The sequence below is a fragment of the Eubalaena glacialis genome, chromosome 12, assembly GCF_028564815.1.
Source record: "Eubalaena glacialis isolate mEubGla1 chromosome 12, mEubGla1.1.hap2.+ XY, whole genome shotgun sequence".
Classification (NCBI taxonomy): domain Eukaryota; kingdom Metazoa; phylum Chordata; class Mammalia; order Artiodactyla; family Balaenidae; genus Eubalaena; species Eubalaena glacialis.
In genome coordinates this window covers 67,815,420-67,836,381 of record NC_083727.1, presented here as the reverse complement: position 1 = coordinate 67,836,381, position 20,962 = coordinate 67,815,420, and positions in this window count along the sequence as shown.

Here is a 20,962-nt window from a genome sequence, read left to right as displayed (position 1 = left end):
CAGAAGCTCATGTTTACCAGCGTTTCATCTCATAATCAGGTTGCCTAATGGAGGGTGTCTGGGCCCATGAGTGGTTCCGTGCTTCACTTGTCCCCTGACTCATTCAGTGACTTTAGGCAATACTTTTCTGAGCCTGGGGTTGGGCGCTTGTAAAAGTGAGTGGATAACTTGTGGATCCAGCTCAGAAGAAGTGACTGTGGACTATTGACTTTAGGACTGTAAATGGCTTAGAAGTGTGGAATTAAGCAGGCTTCCCGTTATTAATTATTATTCTGGGAATTATCCTACTTTGGAAATTAGACTCTACAATGGTCATTTAATAAGGCAACCGTTCATTTCTGTACATCTGGGAAGAAATCCTCTTTTGCTTTGTAAACAGTACCTGGTCACGTAATGTATTTTTCGATTTGCAAAGTGTGGATTTACTGAATAGCATAGGTGATGGCCCTCGAAGTCAGCTGCCTTTAAAGTCAATTGTATTCTATTTTTAGAATGAGCAAGTACAGATTTGATGGAAGCTGGGGAAATGGAAGTGCAGGAGTGGTTCTAAGAAGTACGGCTGCCTCTAACAATTGTGGGGCTTGGGGCAACAGTACAAATGGAGGCCCACGTGCCATATGTTTAAATATTTAAATGGTATAGATCAAACTAACAGACTGTTAAATAAAATATGTTCTATCCTCTTACCTTGATAAATATATCTTCATAATGACCTAGAAGGCCAGGTTTGAATTTTAGATTTCTCTGAAGGTCCCAGAAAACTTATAAATCACATTTCTCTTTTTTTTCCTCTATTGCCTGGTGTCACTGTGATAGTGACTAGTAACCACCTCCAGACTGGAATCTGAACACACATCCTTGAGATATGTTTTCAACTCTCTACCTATTTGTGACATGCAAAATCATGTTTCTTTTTTGATAACGCTGATGACTGTCTCTATGAAAATGGGAACCATTAGAATAACTGAAACCTCTAAAATAGTGAGATTTGTGCCTGTAATAAATGCTTTGATACAATTTGATTCCTTTGACAATCTAGGTTTTGATTTGACTTGGTCTATTTAAATTCTGCTGGGAACATAATTTTCACATCAAACTTCCATTGCAAATTGTACGATGGGCAAAATATGCAGGTTTTGCACACAAACTTATTTTTTGCCTGACACATAAACCGTTATTTTAGATTCAAAGGAATCTTATTGGTCAAATAGATCTAATAATGGGGATGATATAATAGAAAAATTTATATCCATAGAGAATGCACCTTAAGCAGTTTTATTTTATAGCTGATATTTTTATTTTTGCTTGGGTATACGATTCTTGTTTGTCAAGACTCCACTTTCTTTGTTGAAATGTAAAATGCATATTGGGCAAATGCTCCAGGGCAATTTGCATAAAAAGTGATGACAATGAGCAATTAGTACTTCATTATTATGCAGTGAAATGCTACTTTGCTCGAAAAGTGACTGTAGTTTCTCCCCCCAAGACCCTTATAAATCTGGTACAGCATTGTTCTAAAAATAGTACTTAAGAAACCTCTGTTTGTAAATCAGGATCTTTGACTTTCCACTAGAAATCTGGGGGGCGGGGGGGGGGCGGGAAATGAAAGCACTTAATAAAATTATTACCCCAGATCTTTATAATAAAAACAAGCACCAGAATTCTGTTAGATAAGACAGGTCAGAAGATTTTAATGTCTCATCAAATTAGATCCCTATCTTATTTTACCCCTTGGGATCAGCTTTCAAAGCAGACTTAGATCATACATTGATAGCAACAACCCCCATCCCCCTAACACATACTCAGAAACAGGGTCATGCCACACACAGCTACACAGCACAGAACAAACAGTCCCAAGGTATCTCTAGTTAGGAAGGCTTGATTTTTGAGTACAGATTTCATTACCATGAAATTCCTTTAGGGCAAAAAAGAATTGCATCAAAGAAACAGTGTTGGGAGGCAGACTTTGTAAATGTTCACCCCATCACCTGCGTTACCAGGCTCTGCCTGTCTCTAATTTGCCAGGAAGTGCTCCTTTTTTTGTTTTGTTTTGTTTTGTTATTTTTTGTTTCTTGTTGAGCCAACATATTATCTAAAGCTCTGTAAGCCAAAATGTTCCAGCACTGTGTGTGTGATGACCAAGTAATTGGATACTGGCAGGACGAGAAGGAAGCATGGGAGACTAACAAACCTTTGGAAAATGACCTCCGGAGGCTGGAGACAGACATGGTACTTTTCATGGGAAACCCCAAAGTAGGCTTGGGGAGGGGGAGGAGCAAGGGGTGGTGGTGGGAGTTTGGTGAACATGGCCTTAAATTTGGTTCTCCCCCTGCCTGATCCTCTGTGGGCCAGACCAGATCCATGCAATTCCTCATACCACATCCCTGGCTGACATGGCTCCAAGATGGCTGACCTAACCTGCTCTACTTGTATCCTAAGGGGTCTTTCTATCCTAGGAGGCTGGGATCAGCCTCATCATCTGCAATTTGGGCTCAGAGGCTCAAGGCTGTGGGGCATGTCTCCCACAGGGAGGGGGTGTGGAGAGACCCTTAGGCACATTGCTTCAAGGAATAAGTAACTTGTGCAGCTGAATGTTGTCCTTCACCCAGCCCAGATTTTATTTACTTTCTCCTTTGCTCCTCTTCTCCTCAGGCCACCAGTGAGAATACTATAAGGTCACATAGCTCATACCATTTCAAGGATGCATTGTCTAACATGGAGGTAATGTATGATCATTTTATACACCGCCACAGATTCATTATTCATACAAGTTTCTATTAATTTTTAATGCCTCCAAGTCCCTACTTATTTAACATATAATGCAATTGGCCGGACATCTATATAAAGCTATGAAAAGTGGCTCTGAAGTACTCTTCCATAGATCCCCATCTGTTAACCAGCTGATGAGACAGTACTGCTCTTACCCATGGGCAGGACCCCCATCTTGGGTCCCCACACCTCAGAGATCCCCACGATTTGGATGGCTTTCCATGAAGGAAGTCCCCAGCCTGCAGGGCTATTTGGACAGGGTGTCCAAACCGGAACCTATTTCTCCCCTTCAGGGCACGATCCTACTCTTTATCCAGCCTGTAAGGTTGACCAGATATCCAGAGGAGCTCTAACATTCATACCTATGGGATCCTAGAGCAAAGGTCAGGCCTAACTCAGGAGATCAGCCTGGTCAGAATAGGTTCCCACTAACACTGACTAGCAAGTTATTTCTTTTGCAAGATTGCATGACATTGGACTGGTAGAATGGTGCTGACTTGCTGATTTGGGGTAACTGTCATTCACAAGAGATGAAGAAGACGAGAATTTTCACGTTGGGCAATAAATAAGTACCCATTGTTCTAAATCTTCACCAGTAAATCACTATGCCTTACATGGGTTAATTTTCTAACAAAACATTTGTATATACATGACCCTGCAAAATATATTTGCCTACAGCTCACACTCCCCAGGGGTAGTAGCCCTGCCCTGGGAACAACTATAGGTTCTTGAACAGAGGCTGATGTAGACCAAGTATTTAGAAGGGGAGACACTGGAGGTGGAGAAGAGCAGGGAGAGAGCTATGGCATCCACAAGGCTAAGAGCAGCCATGGTGGTTGACCTGAAAGTACTTGGTTTGAGAATCACGGGATCTGGGCTCCTCCTGGCTCTGCTACTTCCCAGCTCCGTGTCCTTGATCCGGTCTCTAAATCTCTCTCTGCTTCAGTTTCCTCATCTATAGAATGAGAGCATTCAATAGGATTGTCTTAGATAGTGATTCCCATACGTGACTTTGCAGCAGAAGACACAGAGAAGCTGTTGGGGAAAAAAAAAAAAAAAAACTGTTTCTAGGTACACCTTCCTCCAAGTTTCAGATTCAGGAAGTCTGGGGGCAGGACTTGGGATCTGTATTTTTTAAATTATTTTTTTAAAATTGATTTTATTTTATTATTTTATTTTTATTTATTTATTTATTTGGCTATGTTGGGTCTTCGTTGCTGCACGCGGGCTTTCTCTAGTTGTAGCGAGCGGGGGCTACTCTTCGTTGCAGTGCACGGGCTTCTCATTGCAGTGGCTTCTCTTGTTGCGGAACACAGGCTCTAGGCACGTGGGCTTCAGTAATTGTGGCACGTGGGCTCAGTAGTTGTGGCTCATGGGCTCTAGAGCGCAGGCTCAGTAGTTGTGGTGCACGGACTTTGTTGCTCCGTGGCACGTGGGATCTTCCTGGACCAGGGATTGAACCTGTGTCCCATGCACTGTCAGGCTGATTCTTAACCACTGCATCACCAGGGAAGTCCCCTGTATTTTTTTTTAAAGCTCCCAGCAGATTGTGGCACGCAGCAAGAACTGGTCTTGATTTCTCTTAGGAGTCTCCTGGCTCTAAAGGTTTGGGACATTAACGTCTCAAACTCTAATGGCTCAGGCGATGAAGGCATTGATATGATGCTGGTGGAGTGTATAGGGGAAAGAAGTGAAGAAATATTTTCATGCAATGCCAGTGCTGGTCAAAATGACGGTTTGTGTGTATAATGAAATGCCAGGTATCGTTCTGAGTGCTCCACACACGTGGCCTTGGTCAGTCCTCACCTCAATCTCTTATTATTCGCATTCTCCCGATGACGTAACAGAATTAGAGAAATAACTGGAATAACTGGCCAAGGTTAAATGCTGATATTATTGGCAACTTGGGTAGAGGAGCTGAAAAAGTGGGAGGGATCACAGGTAAATCCATGTTTTTGAGGCTGGCAGACAGGGGACACAATTGGGATGGATTTATTGTTTGTTCGCTTGCTTTGTTTTGTTTTCTCATTGGTGATGGTGGTGAGACCACTGGGCAGGATGAGTGTCTAATTAGCTGTGATAGTGAGTTGCCCGATTCATTGAGAGACTTGGAAGTATCTCCCTGGAGATCAGATGAGAGATTGAGGTGGAGGCTGTGGATTTGGGTATCACCAGAGATGAGAAGGCAGTTATGTGAGTGGGAGGTTAGTCGACTAACTTCCAGGACAGAGTGGGAAGTATTTCTTAAGAGAACCAGCTTGGGAGGGAGAGCTGGGTGGGCAAGACTCCAGCATCGACTCAGCAACTGAAATCCCCAGCCTCTTTGGAAGAGATGTTCTATTATATAGTTTGGTCAGCAGCTCAGCTCCATATTTTCATCCACCAGAATGTTTGGATCAATACTCCCAGTCCTCATGATTTACTGAACCTGAATTTCTCTAACTGCTCCATTAACTCCTTGGAAAGTTTTCTCCTCTGTTAGCACTGGATCATGATTTTCTATAAAACTTGCCCTTGAGCAAGAAATTCTCTCATCATTCTCGCTAGGGAAATTGTCTTACTCTTTTTCCTCCTACCTTCTCCATCCTTCCTCACTTTCTGAAGAGTACTGTTTCATGAATCCACATTTTGCCTGCTAATTAGTGTTTTTGAATAAACACTTGCTATTGAGCTTGGAATCTGTCGGGGTTTTTTGCTCAGGCTGGTTTGTGAGTTCCTAATCCTTTGTGTCTGTTCATAGTTCCCCAACTTGGTTATTAAATTAAGGACCTCTTTTTTGCATGGTAGAGACATTTTGGTGCTGAAGCGCTTGGTGCCGTGGTCCCAATCTCTACGTGTCCAGTCCTGTGTTCGTGTTTGTGGTCTCGTTTCCCTACGTGCTGGGCACAGAGGGATCTGATGGCCAGACAGCCTGTAATAAAAGGTGAATTCACTCACAATGTGCCCCTTTGTTCCAGGGAATATTTTGTTCCCTGATCCTCAGCTTCAGCATCATGAAAAACCATTTGTCAAGCCCCTAATTTCCAGAGTGTTGCACTAAGAACTCCATAGAGTTTCACTGCTGTGGTAGAGCCGGCTGTGATGGAGCCAGGCCCAGGCACAGGAGCAAATTCTATGGCTCTAGCCCTCATCCACAGAGTCCTGCAATTTGACAGGAGAAATGCCGTCTTTCCAGGTATCCCCAGCCATGCTGAGTTATCTGAGTGGGGGCGGGTGTGTGTTGTGTAGAAGCAACAGTACACACGGCAGTGGTGATTGTTTGGACAGACACCCCGGAAAAGAGGAAGGGGGAGCCAGCTAGTTTATTGTCAGGAAGCTCCAGCCTCAGCAAGTGGCACCCTTTTCAACAGTTTGCCAGGCAGGGAATGTAACTGTTGAAGTCCCTGCAAGTCACAGCATTTGGATAAATGTCTGCAGAGAGTTCTTGCCTGTTAGGAGCCAATAATCCAGCTTGGGATGATACAAACACATAAATAAGTGTATAACTAGTGATCACATACAAGGCATAGACAAAGAAGTAGACACACGTCAGGGGCAAGGGATGTTTTGTGTGTGTGTTTTTCTGTGTGTGTGTTTGTCTGTGTGTGTGTGTGTGCAGAGCTGCACCATTGATACGGTATTGTAAGGACTAAATGCATTAATCTCTAAAGTACTTAGAGCAGTGCCCTGCCCTTAGTGAATGCTGTATATGAGCCTGTTAAATGAATGAATGGACAAATGAATGAATGAATGAATTGGTAGATAAATATAGAATCAAGTTTAATTTAGGAAAGCTGGGAAAATACCAAAGTAAGTGGATTTCTCTTTCTTCCTATACCAGATTAACTGGGTCCAGGTATATATAGATTGCACAAAGGCGTGGATTTTGATATCAGGCTGCAGTCTCTCCTCACACAGGAACTGCTGGAAGCCTCACTGGTCCAGTACTCAGATGTGCTGGGTATGACTGGTATCTGTAATTTATACAGCTTCACACACTGGTGAGAACCCGCTCATACCAACAAGTGCAGGCAGGGACTGGTTTCATACTCAGGCAGAAAAGATAAATGGTTATTCGTCTATCAATGAGGTACATCAACAATATGATTGTGATAAGTTGGAAAGGACTTGGGAGACCCAAAGAACTTGTTAAAGTCACTTTAAAAAATCTGAAGACCATCAAAAAGAGAAAGGAACAATGGTTGTTTATAATCTGCCAAACCATTAATGTAGGACAACATACATTTTTTTCCTGGCTGAAGATAAAAATCCTAGCAAATGTACAAAGAAGAATTGAGCATCCAGGAAAAGCTTAAATGGTGATCCTCTTAGCAGGTAATAACCAGACACATTATCCATTATAGGTGAACGAAAATCATAGAATACAATCTTTGAATTAACCTGGAAGTTAATACATCTTCTTGAACTGATAAATTTCTGTGCTAAGGTAGTCAGCAAGACGGGACAAAGAGGCCATTAGAGCTGCCACTTTAGAATTTCATTAGGTGAGAGAGAATGCCCTTCCTCAGAAATTAAAGGAAAAATATAGTTTTGATAAAAATCAAGGGTGTTTTTCTTTGCAATGTATTCCAGTGAGTTTTATAAAAATGTTGCAAGGAATAAATATGTGTAAAAGTTTAAGAAAGCCTGGAAGGATTTCCTCCTGCAAAATGATGTGTAGATAAGTTTTAGCACGTCCTATCATTTAATGAGGGAATTGCAAGGGTTTCAGATGTTATTTTTGATCTTCTAATTCTCCAAGTTGTTTCTGATAATAACCTTTTAATTTGAGGCTAATAGCCATAAGTCTTTTTGAAATAATAATACTGTCAGCTCTTAGGTGTATGTACTAAAGGAACAAGCAAACTTGAAAAGGAAAAATAATCCTTTCAGCTGGGCTAAGGCCAAGACCTCACTCAGAGTGAAATAACAGTGACGAGAGATGCAAGTCCGTGGGTTAAAGAGACAGCGGTGTGTGTGTGTTGTTGTCTGGGGTGTAGGCGCGGGGTAGTGTCTGGAGCTTTCTGTGTCTTTGCCACAGATTCTCCTGTTAGCCCTGTGGGCCAGATACCAGTTAGTCTGAGATATGTTCCATCCCCTACAGTGTGTCCTTGGAAGGACAAGAATACTGTTGTGAAGATCACCTTTTCTTCAGGGAATTCCTTATTAGTTGCTTATTTCATTGACACATGAAACACAAGCGTGGCTCTGGCCCATTGTGATGGACCCTGCATTATGCCCAGATCCTTGAAGCCCCTGCTTCAGCCCCTGCTTCAAGCTCATTCCCCAGCTCATGGCTGAGTAAGACCTCCCAGAAATTGCCCTCAGATGAAGAGAGCCATCTTACCGCTTCCTGGGGGCAGTCTGTACCCGGTGACTGACAGGGTGGGAACAGAGTCCTGCCTCTTGGCTTCATTTGGGACAAGTCTACAGGGTCAGCCCAGCTTAAGAGTGTCCTCGGGGTCCAATGAGGCTTTTGTTGTGACAGAATGAAGCCCAAGTCCAGCTTCCTTCACTCTCCCACAGGTGTGGTTCCCCAAAGGACTCCCCAGTAAACTTCCTGCATTCCAGTAGGTTTCTGGGGGACCTGATCTGTAACTCTTGGTGATATATTCTTGATGCTGAAGGATGGAGATCCACTTTGGAGTAAGAATCATTCTTACTCCAAGAATGATTAGAATCATTACTCCAAGAACTGTCATTCTTCGGATAAGGGTGACATTTTTCTTATTTGCATAAACTCTTTCCCTAATCCCTTCCCTCCCCAATTTTCCTACCCTTGATTGATCCTAATTCACTCATAGGGTTTTCTCATGGGACAAGTCCTTTGTATTTAATGTAAAAAATTCAAATATTAGAGAAATATGTGTGCATGCGTGAGTTGCCACTACAGCATGTCCACTGGCATGCCCATCAGCATCATTTAGTAGGAGAGCCAAAGTAGCCCCCTGCATCCCAACACAGCTCTGAGTGTTGTGTAGTTCTTTGTACATGACATTTACACTTTGAATGATCTACCTGAAGATAAATGGGCATTGATAATTAGAATAATAATACTATTTGGGTTAATTTACAAAGCACTTTCCATCTGTTATATTGATTTATTTCCTGGCATCTTTGAGAAAGCTTGGGCATGTTAGTCCCATTTTAGAGATAGAGAGTGACTTGCTGAAGACACTGGGGTTTGGGGATATTTCTTTATGATAAGCTCCAATTTCTAGGATCAATCCATGGGCTCAAGCCCATCATTCAAAGAAAATACCAGAAGAGGCTCGGTGTTTGGTGAAACGGCACATTTTGAAGTCTCTGTCACCGAGAGGAGAATGTAAGCTCAGGATCAAAGCACCGTCTTCAGAGAAGGGCAAGGTACTTGTTAAATAACTCCTGGCAACTGCTTCAGCGCTAGGCATTGTAATTGCAGGGAGCAGGAGCAGAACTAAAAATAGAGACGTGGATGGGGACAGGACCAAAGCCATCATTGTCACTCCAACGTGAATGTCACTTTTGACAGCATTTGAGCAATTGCCTCTTGGTTTTCCATGCTAGGAATTTAGTAGTCACGCTTTGCTGTGACAGTCCTAGGAGAAGGGAAGGGGCAGGACCCAAGGACCCCTGCCTGGGAGTAATATCAAGAGTGGAGGGTAAGAATTATTATCAGCTTGTGCTGCCTCTTTTCTAGCCAAAGTTCCTTTGAAAGCAAAAACCAGAAACCTGCTGCACCCAGCTCCAGTCTCCTGAGATGTTAAAGGGGGATCGATCTCATGGACAGGAAATACAGCCAGACCCTGCTGAGTGCAAGACGGGACCTAAGAACCAGGAGGCCACCAGGAGCTGAGCCCTTCTCTCCATTTCCAGGAGCTGCATGATCTCTGTCTCAGAAAATCTCCTCTTTTGACCTCTCATCTAAGCCAGCTCCCTTTGCACAGTCATCTTGCTTACTTCATCCAACACAGCTGCCAATGCAGCTCTCCATCACGCTCTCCAAGCTCCAGTAACAACCACCAGCTGACAACAGTCTCTGTGTCTCTTCAGGGGAATTCTCATCTGGAAGTGCCTTATCAGGCCATATCGTGCTTTTCTTACAATGGAGTCGCTGCTTTGGGTTGGAGGAGGGTCATGCAGTATAGAGGGATGCAGAAGATTCTCTAGAAGGGGCTATGGATTGGGCAGACAGTGAGACCTGTTTATTATATCCTTGCTTATCTAGGTTTCCATCATGTTCTCCATCATGCTCCATGATCTAGTCTAGGAGACGTGAGGTCGCGTAATCAGAGCAGTGAATCACTGTGTAGAAAGTGGCGTTTGCTCTAAATGGGGTTATAATCTGGTTGACGCAGTAAGGCATAAGCCCATGAAAAGGAAACAAATCGGGCTTCCCTGGTGGCGCAGTGGTTGAGAATCTGCCTGCCAATGCAGGGGACACGGGTTCGAGCCCTGGTCTGGGAAGATCCCACATGCCGTGGAGCAGCTGGGCCCGTGAGCCACAATTACTGAGCCTGCACGTCTGGAGCCTGTGCTCCGCAACGAGAGGCTGCGATAGTGAGAGGCCCGCGCACTGCGATGAAGAGTGGCCCCCGCTTGCCACAACTAGAGAAAGCCCTCGCACAGAAGCGAAGACCCAACACAGCCATAAATAAATAAATAAACAAATACTTAAAAAAAAAAAATTAAAAAAAAAAAAAAAAGGTAACAAATCATGCCAGGCAGTGCGTGAAGAGCAACAGATGACTGGCACGGACAGTAGGAGTTTAAAAATTTAGAGAAGAGAGAGATCATTGTGGGTAAGGAAGTTCAAGGAGGATTTCCCAAGAGAGGTGGGGACAGAAGTGGGTCTGGAAGAGTGGGAAAGATTTGGAGAGAAGGTGGAGAGGAGAGGCATTCTAGATTGGGGCAGAGGAGGCCAGAGTGGGAATACATGATGCATGCACAGGGCACAACAAATAGGCCAACCTTTTTTAAGTATAAGGTATATATTGGAAAGTACTAGAAGGTAAGTTAGAAAAATAGGGAGAAACAAAATTGTGTGGGACCTTGAATATCAACCTAATAGTTTGGAGTTTATTCTGAACAGTTTATTAATGATGTTTGAGCGGGCATGGCATGGTCACGGCAGTGCTCTGGGATGACCCACTGCAGTGGAGAAGGCCAGAGGCCAGGGATAATCGGGAGGCCCTTACAAAGTCATCAGTGAGATGGGGCAGTTGGCTCGAAGATGAGGCATGGGGTCAGATATTAGAAAAAAAATGGAAATTCTGTTATTTAAAGTCTCAGTTACCTGTTGATTGTGCACTTAGATGAAGAGACACAGTTTGGGGAAGCAACTGACTGAAGCTATTGCCTTTGGCTCCCTGTAACCCAGATGTCTCTGGCTGCAGCCTGTGAGTACAAATAATTAAATTAGTAACCAGATATTAAGGGCTCTCAGCCCCCATGTACACATAAGAAGTCCAGTCTTTATAGAGTTCCTCTCTTGGCCAGTCAGGGAACTTGGCTGAAAACTCTAGTTAACTTAGGCAGAAAAAGAGTTTATTGGAAGCATCTTACTGCTCATAAATAGATGGGAAGGGTGGGAAAACCATCTGGGGAAATAATTTGGCCAAGGTCATGTCATGGGTTGGGATGCTGTCACTGGATCCTCACCATCCTTTCCAATGAACCTTGACTCCACTGCCAAAGCCATGAATACGCTCCTTCCAGAGGCCAGTCCCTAGAGGGCATCTGGTTGTCTGAGCCTAGGTCATGTTCCCAAGCCCTAGATGACTATGAGTTATGAGAGGGAAACCACTCCTCCTTCAATGTCTATAGGGGGATACAGGGCTGTGTCTCCCACTAGGACCCACATACAACGTGATATTCTGAATTAGGAAGGGGGTTCAGATGCTGGGCTGCCAAATCATGCTTCTTCCTCATATTTCGAAGAGTCTCAATATGGGGGGGACGTACTCACTGTTACTCTGAATTAACTCCTTCCTCTCCTGGTTAAGAAGGAATTCACAGCTATGCCTTTTATAGCAACCCTGTGAGCTCACTCTTTACATTCAATGCATTGCCAAGTTCTGCTTTCAAAATTTATTCCCACTGCAGTTCACTTCTTCTCTTCTGTCTTAGTCTGCTCTGGCTGCCACAACAAAATACCAAAGACTGGGTGACTTAAACAACAGAGATTTATTTTCTCACAGTTCTAGAGGCTGAGAAGTCCAAGATCAAGGTGTTGGCAAGATAGGTTTCATTCTGAGGCCTCTTCTCTGGGCTTGTAGGCAGCTGCTGTCTCCCTCTGTGATCACATGACCTCTTCCTTGTGCATGCATGGAGAAAGAGAGAAAGGGAGAGATGGGGGGGAGAGAGAGAGAATGAGAAAGAAAGGGAGAAAAAGAGAGAAAGAAAGGGGGAGAGAGAGAGAGAGAGAGAGAAAGGTCTCTGATTATAATGCCACTAATCCTATTGGATCAGGACCCCATCCTTATAACCTTGCTTCACCTTAAAATTACTTCCTTAGGGGCCCCATCTCCAAATACAACCACAGTGTGGGGGTTAGAATGTCAACATGTGAACTTCAGGGAGATACAAAAACTTGACGCATAACACCTTCTCTATTTCCATACCCCTAATCTAGAGGTTCTCAAATTTCAGTGTGCATTAGAATCACCTGGAGGAGTTGTTAATACATGTATGGCTGGGTCCCACCCCAGAGTCTCTGATTCAGTGGGGTGGGGGTAGGGCCTAAGAATTTGCATTGCTAACAAGTTGTCAGGTGCTGCTGCTGCTGCTGGCCCAGGGACCCCACTTTGAGAACCACTTCCCTAGTCTAAGCTGCCATCATCACTTATCTGGATTATCATTGTCGCTTCCTGAGTAATCCGCTTCCACTTTTACCTCCATTTCCTTACAGCAGTCTGAGTGATCATCTAAAAATGTAAATAAAATCATGTTAGTCTCCTGCTTAAAACTCTTCAGTGGCTTCTGACCACCCCTACGTGGTCTACAAGGTCCTCAAGATCTGGCTTCTGCCAGCTCTGCAAACCATCTTATATCATAGTCACAGCCACTCCAGCTTCTGTTCTCTCTCTCGAACACGTGTTCTCAGGCCCAGCACCTGCGTTGCTCTGAGACGCTTCCCCACGGGGAGGCTGGCAGGTTCCTTCTCATCCTTGATGATCAAGCTCAGATGTTACACACTTCTAAGGACATCCCTGAACATCCTATCTGAGGTGGCCTTCTGCAGTTTCTATTTACTTCTTTACTCTTGTTCTTTCCCTTCATTGTTGTTCTCACGGTCATTACTTATATTGTTTATTTATTATCTTATTTATTGTGCTCTCCTCCACTAAGATTGTAAGCTCTTGAAGGACAGGGCTCTTGTCTTCACAGCTTTATACTCAGGACTTTGCACAGTGTCTGGCTTAGTAGGAAGCACTCAGTAAATATTTGTGGAGTGAATATATCTGCATCTTCCTGAAGTGGACATGGTTCAAGTATTTTTCCTATAAGGCCCCCAAAGTTCCACAAAGATCAGTGGATGCAAATAGATGCCTTGGAGAAGAATATCACCCATCTCCAGCTGTCGGAGTGATCTAGTTTGGTACAGCCCAGCTAGTTTCCTTTTGTGTGTAACACGTGGGCTGAAGAAGGCAAAGGTATCATATCAGCTGCAAGCACTCTCATCCTCTCTTCTCTCTGTCTTTCTGCTTCTGTGAGCTGCCCAGAGCCTCTCACTGCGGCCCTCAGTCTGGCCCATCTCTTTAGCACTGACCTGGTTCAGTGTCAGACCTTTCTCCTCATTATCAAAACATATTTCCCCCTTTCCCAGTCTCTGAAGACTCTGCTCTGCTACTGTGTGACGATGGGTGGTAAGTGGGCTAAACAGATTAACTGCTTTAACTTCATTTGTGGTTAAGAGACTCCAGGGCCCCTTTGATAATAGAACAAATCTAAGCTGTATCTAAGGGGGCAACACACCGTTTCTGAACCTTTAGGAATTCAGGTTTTTACTTCAGTGTGTACTTTGCTTTGGATTCTGTGTAAAGATTTAAGATATATTACAGGAATAGTAAGGTGATAAAAACTTAAGTAAAAGAGGAGATCCTGAAAAATAAGTTGTAAGATGCCTTTTATATTGGTCAGATGAGAGTGTGACATTTGTCTCTTTGTCAAAGCATATGGTTATGCAATAGGAAACATTGCAGTACCAAAAAGAAAAAAAAAGAAAAGGTTTATTTACAGACCTCAGAGCTGCATTCAGTAACATTCTTGGTCAAGATCAAAATATGGAATGTTTTTTCCATTCAGAAAAGCAGAGTCACTTTGCCTGAGTCATGACTGCCCACTTTTTTCCATATGGTTGAGTGCTATTTATTGGCTGAGGTTGACAGTTTTCTAGAGACTTTGTGGTTGATGAGTTCTATTTATGGCAGCAGTTGAGAAAGGTAAAGTTAGGTAATATTCAGAAGGAAATACTTTGTTAAAAAATGGAAATCAACCACTGTAGCAAATATTTTGTAAGGAAAAAAAACATGCTTAAATCATGAAAACTGCCTGGCTTCCCCAATGCCTCTCTCCCCATCCGGCAATTAAAAATCTCTTCAATTCTCCCTTTGTCTGGCTCTTAGAATTACCATGTCCTCATTGGTTTGAAAGTTTACACCTTAGGCCAGTGGTTGGCGTTGGTCCAAGCTTCTCTCCCTCATGGCTATTGATTAATCTTCTTAGAACAACATTTGACAGCTCTCCCTTCTGATCCAGACTTGTGTCTGGGGACAGTAGACAACCCCCAGTTCCTAGTCTAGCATCGATAACTTTACAGCACATGTGGCTTTAAAAAAACTGTGGTAAAATGTAAAATAGATAGCTAATGGGAAGCAGCTGCATAGCACAGGGAGATCAGCTCGGTGCTTTGTGTCCACGTAGAGGGGTGGGATAGGGAGAGTGGGAGGGAGACACAAGAGGGAGGAGATATGGGGATATATGTATATGTACAGCTGATTCACTTTGTTATACAGCAGAAACTAACACACTATTGTAAAGCAATTATACTCCAATAAAGATGTTAAAAAAAAAAACTGGTAAAACATACATAACACATGTTACCATTTTAACATTTTTAAAGTGTACAATTCAGCTGCATTAAGTATATTCACAGTATTGTGCAACCATCACCACTATTCCATTTCCAGAACTTTTTCATCATCTCAAACAGAAACTCTGTACCCATTAAACAATAACTCCTCACCTCCCCCCCACCAGGCTCTGGTCACCTCTACTCTCTATGAATTTGCCTATATTAGGTACCTCATATAAGTGGAATCTTATACTATTTTTCCTTTTGTATCTGGCTTATTTCACTTAGCATAGTGTTTTTGAGGTTCATTCATGTTGCAGCATATAGCAGAATTTCCTTCCTTGTTATGGCTGAGTACTATTCCATTGTATATACCACATTTTGTTGATCCATTTATCCGTTGACGGACACTTGGATTGTTTCCACTTTTTGCCTTCAGTGAATAGTGCTGCTGTGAACACCGGTGTGCAGGTGCGTGTTAGAGCCCCTGCTTTCAATTCTCTTGGGTCTATACCCAGAAGTGGAATTGCTGGATCATATGGCAATTCTTGGTTTACCTTTTGGAGGAGCCCCTCACATAGGTTTGACATACTCGCACGTTCTCACTTTTCTTTTTTGGTGCCTCTTTCTCAAGGTAGGCTGCTTCCCAGCACATTCCCTGGGCAGATCCATCCAGTGTCTTTCCTCAAGCTGAGCACAAAATGCTTTTCCTCTTCCCCATCGTCAGCCAGTCATACTCTTCAATAAGGATCAAAACTAGCTCTTCTTCCCCATGATAACAAATCCCAGCATCTGCAGCCTGGGCGTGAAAAAGTAATTACGAGGACGTGCCTCAGATCTTTGCTTTTTCTCTCAAGAAACCTCACAACACCACATTCTAAAAACCCTCTTTCCCATCTCTCAGTTTCCTTCACATGGATGGCAACAGCTCCCTAAGAATCTCTCCTTTTTTCCTCCTCAAATTCCAATCCTGCAAGCTCCAACTCAGGCTTGCCATCCCTCTCCCTTGCCCATCACCTAAACCCTTCTTTCTACAGACCAACCTACCCTCTCAGATTTTGAAAGTCTTTGCTGTGTTTTCCTCGTTACCTAGACTCTGCACGGTTGAGAACACCTGACTGCTGACCCAAAAGGAAGAGTCAGTCTCTATCAAAGTTAGGGATGGGGCAAAAGTTGTGAATACTTACACATCAATTATTTCCCCTCTTCTATACTCAACCTTGGAGACAATCTTTATTTCCTGCATAAGAATATTTTCCCCAGATAAAATCTAAGCTATGTGAGAGTAAATTTGGGGTCTCGTCCTTCTTTGCTTGAAAAACCTCATGTTAATAACACAGATTCCTTGCCTTGGTGTTCCTGAATTCCCAATGAGTTGACCTCAGTCTGCCTTTTCACTTCTATTTCCCATTACTGTCCTTCGTGCCCTCCAAGCCCCAGTGAATAGGATGGCCGGTTGTTTCCCAAACTGTCCCTGCGTTTTCCTGTCGCCATTTGTTCCCTCTTCCACTTACCCTCTTTACTCTCCTCTCACACCTGTCCAATTTCTACCCATCTCTCAAGGTCAAAGTCATATGCTGCTCGTTCCGTAAAAGTAGCTGTCATGAGGATTAAATAAAACAATGTGTGCAAAGAATTTAGCACTAGCATGGTATCTGGCCTGTAGTAAGCCCTAGATAAATAGTATATAATAAATACTTTGCCCTGTACTAATATTATTTTTGTAAACATCTTATTTATAATTTATAAGCTTTTCGGTCTTACTTATTTTTGTATGTTTTACACAGCCTATATCAGTTTGGATGCATTTGGCAACATAAAACCCCAACTCAACTGGCTTCAACAAAAAGTGGAATTTATTGGGTCACGTAACTGAAAAGTCCGGGGATTGAGCTGGCTTCTCCCTGTTTCTAAACTCAGCTTTGCTCTCCTCTGTGTACTGTGATTCTCAGGCTCTCGAGGAGGTTAGATGGGTGTACTTGCTTCAGCCTCCCAGGCTTCCCGGGCTTTGGGAGAAGTGACTGTCTGCTGTCCAGCAAGCTCAAGCAAAGCCCCTTGGGTCCCACTGTCTCTGACTGGGTCACGTTCCCCTTCCTGAACCAATTCCTCTTGACGGAACGATCAGATGTTTTGATTGGCAATGCCTGGGTCACGTGTCACCCAGTCAGCTCCAGCAAAACCACACCGACTGAGAGGGTGAGTGGGTGGGGTCACACCCAAAAGTTGGAGGCGTACCAAAGGTAGGTGAGTGGGTGCTGGGAGGCCTAGGGTCAACGCTAGTGCCTTATATAAAGGAGGTGCTCAGTAAATATTTAGTGAATGGAATTGGGGTAGGGTTCTTTAGTGGTCAAAGGATGTACAAGATTAACTGCTCATCAAAAGACAGTTGAAAGGGGGAGGAAACTAACATTTATTGGGTACCTGCTATATACCAGGTACTGGGCTGGGAGATTTATATAGGTTGTCATTTGATTTAATCCAACAAAAATCTGTGTTACAGTTGTCATTATGCCCATTTTACAGATGAGGAATCTAATAGTAAAGAGGTTGGTAATCTTTAGGAGGTTGTGGAGAGCTGGAATTCTAGCCCAGGTCTGCCTGGCCCAGAGGTTGTGCTGGTTTCCAGCAGTTCATGGCCCCTGCATTCTCGAGGGCTATTTATCTCTCTTCAAAGATCACTGGGACTGGGAATTCTATAATCTTTCCCTGAAGACTGTTCCATGTTGTACTAATCTGAGGGCTGAGAAACTCCTTAATCTTTCCATTGTTTTAAGTGGATTGCATTTCACCCTTTCTGTCTTCTATAGAAAGTGGAAAACCACTGAATACTCTCTTTAAGAGAATCTTCATGGATTTGATTGTAGTAATTAAGTAGCCACTTAATCTTTTCTTCCTTTATGTTAAAGGGTTCAATCCTTTTAACCTTTCCTTGAAGAGCCTATTTGCAAATCCTTTGACGTAGGACACATTTTTGCTTAAGCTCTGGACCTTACTTTTCAGCCAGAACATGACTTGAGGCAGATCTAAGACCCAAAGTTTCTTTCTTTCTTTTTTTTTAAAGCTTACTTTTTTAAAAAAAAATTATTTATTTATTTATTCATTTTCGGCTGTGTTGGGTCTTGGTTGCTGCATGCGGGCTTTCTCTAGTTGAGGTGAGCGGGGTCTTCCCTGCGGAGCACGGGCTTCTCACTGTGGTGGCTTCTCTTGTTGCGGAGCATGAGCTCTAGGCGCGTGGGCTTCAGTAGTTGTGGCATTCGGGCTCAGTAGTTGTGGCGTGTGGGCTCAGTAGTTGTGGCACGCAGGCTCTAGAGCGTAGGCTCAGTAGTTGTGGCGCACGGGCTTAGTTGCTCCGCGGCATGTGGGATCTTCCAGGACCAGGGCTCGAACCCGTGTCCCCTGCGTTGGCAAGCAGATTCTTAACCACTCTGCCACCAGGGACATCCCAGACCCAGAGTTTCTTGACCTCCAGAAGAAAACGACTCAGCTGTGCTGCCTATCTGCTTAGCCCCAGCAGGGCCTCTGGACTGCCAAACCCTTTCTGCTACTGTGCACCCCCCCAAAAAACAACACAGCACAAAACAATACACACATGCAAACACACAAAACACATACACCCAGCAACAACACACAAATACAAAAACACCCACACCAACAACACACACAAACAGCGATGCACACACAACATACACACCACAACAAAACACAACATACACACGACACACACAAATACACAATAACACACGTATACGCCGACCCACGCCCCAGGCCCATGCTGAAACCAAGCTTTTGCTTCTCAGAGGCACCCGCTGGAATCACCTTCTCTGAACTCCTGACACAAGGGAGCTGCCTGGCTTCCCCCCCTGACTGCAGCAGATTCACGTCATTCTTGCTTTGAATCCTAGGCAATCTAATCACTTTATTTCTCCGCTCCCACAGTAGACAAGAGAGGAATGTGATTTGCTGTTTTTGAATTTCAAGAAATGAAGCAGAAACGAGAGCTGGTTTCCTGATAACTTTGTCTCTCCATGCTCTGGACTGTGGAAGGATCCGGTTTCTGGTTTAATTGGCCTGTGACCTGTAGGCCCCGATGTAGGCTCTTCTGCTTTCTTTGAACATATCAAAGAAAACTTTAAAAGAAGAGGGTGGAAAAAGAGAAGACTCTGGATACTGGGTAATGGATGATTTTGTGTGTCTGTGCTTTTCTATAGTTGCCAGTGTTTCTGCAATGAACATGAATTCACTTAGAAATCAGGAAAAATATCAGTAAGTGTTAAAATTAATTCTAAATAGTTAAAAGAATAAAACAATAGCCAAATCTTTATCAAGGAGATGCAAATAAAAAGATGAATGGCAGTAATAATTAGACAAAGCAGGATTCATCATAAAGTATTCCTTGGGATAAAGGATCGATTTGGCATTTTATATTGATAAAAGGTATAATGCAGAATGAAAATATTACAGTGATAAAAGTCATGTGATGATGAAAGCACAGCATTAAACATTAAAAAACAAAAATTGACAGTAAAACAATTGTCTTTAGGAGACCTAAATACCAGATTTTGACAACCAAAAAAGAGGACACCAAAGTCTGAAATACTGTAATTATTAAAGTTGATTTATAGGCCAATATTGAATTTTGGTCCCTAACAAAAATGGGCCTTTTTGAAAAGTATTATTTGAAACCCTGAGCAAAACAATATATAAGACCACAAAGAAAACTTTTATCTTTTAGATAGAAAAACCTACACAAGTTTAAATAAGAATAAAAAATCTGAACTCTCAACCACATAGAAATATAAATAATTCTTTATAAGGATCTCATAAAAAAAGAAAATCAAAACTATAATTGCAAGCTATTTAGAAAGTTTTGAAAATTATATATAAGCATTCATGGAATGTGGCCAGGTCAGTACCAGGAAGTATGCTTAGGGCCTCAAATACTATCAATATTAAACCAGAAATAATGCAAATTTAAAAACTAATCATATGACTAAAAAAATTAGAAATAGAAGAATAAAACAAATCCAAATAAGCAGAAATAGACAAGAAAGATAAATACAGAAATTTACAAATTAGAAAATAAAGTATAATTGATCAAGTGTTTTACTATTTTTAAAGGCTAACAAAATGGAAATACTTTTCACCCATTTGAATCCAGAAAAAAGGGAAATACAAACAAATAATATTAGAAATAGAAAATGGATATGAACATACTGCAAGGAGATTAAATGGAATAAGATAATGTTGTATGTTAATACATGTGAAAATATTAATAAATGGATGATTTCTGGGGGAGATTGCTAAAATTCATTAAATAAATTATACATATGAAAAAACCAATAACTTTGAGAAGGAATTGACAAAGTTATCAAACAAAACTCCTTTCAAAACCTCTCCAGGTCCTGGTGGCTTACCAAGAATTCTTTCGAAGTTTTAGAAAGCATGTGATTTCTGTTATGTTAAACCATTCAGGAACATAAGTAAGTTTGAAATCTGCTAAATTCTGTTTATCCACTCACCATATGATGGACATTTAAAAAGAGGACCGTCTATTTTACTCCTAGAATCCACCAAGAGAAATGAAACATACATCCACACAAAGAGTTGTATGCAGCTATTCATAGTAGCATTATTCATAATAGCCCCAAACTGGAAACAATCCAAATGTCCATCAACTGTTGAAGAGATGAAAAAAATTAGATACATCCAACTAAGGAATTCATCAATAAAAATGAATTAAATATTAAAATGAAATAAATATGTGCTATTATAACATGCTAAAACATGGATAAACCACAAAAAGAGATATTTCGGGCAATGGTGGATCTTTAGGACTGAGGAGTACTTTCCCACCTTAGGGTGAGGGCCCTTTTGACAACCTAGCCCCACAATGGTCCACAGTTTGGCTTCCTGTCTTCAGTGGTGCTGTCCTGTTGTAAATCACCAAAGAACCTATGTTTCAAAACATCACAAATATGGAAAATATGGAAGACAAACTCCTAACCAACAGGCATCCATGGTGGCTCCCAGACCCATGAATATTTGGAAACCCTGGGCTCTGAAACATAAAAATCCTCCTTCTGGGTTCCTTTTTACTTTGAAAATTCAGTCTTTTGTATACGTAACTTAAGTGTGTGAGTTGAATTGGGGAGGCAGACA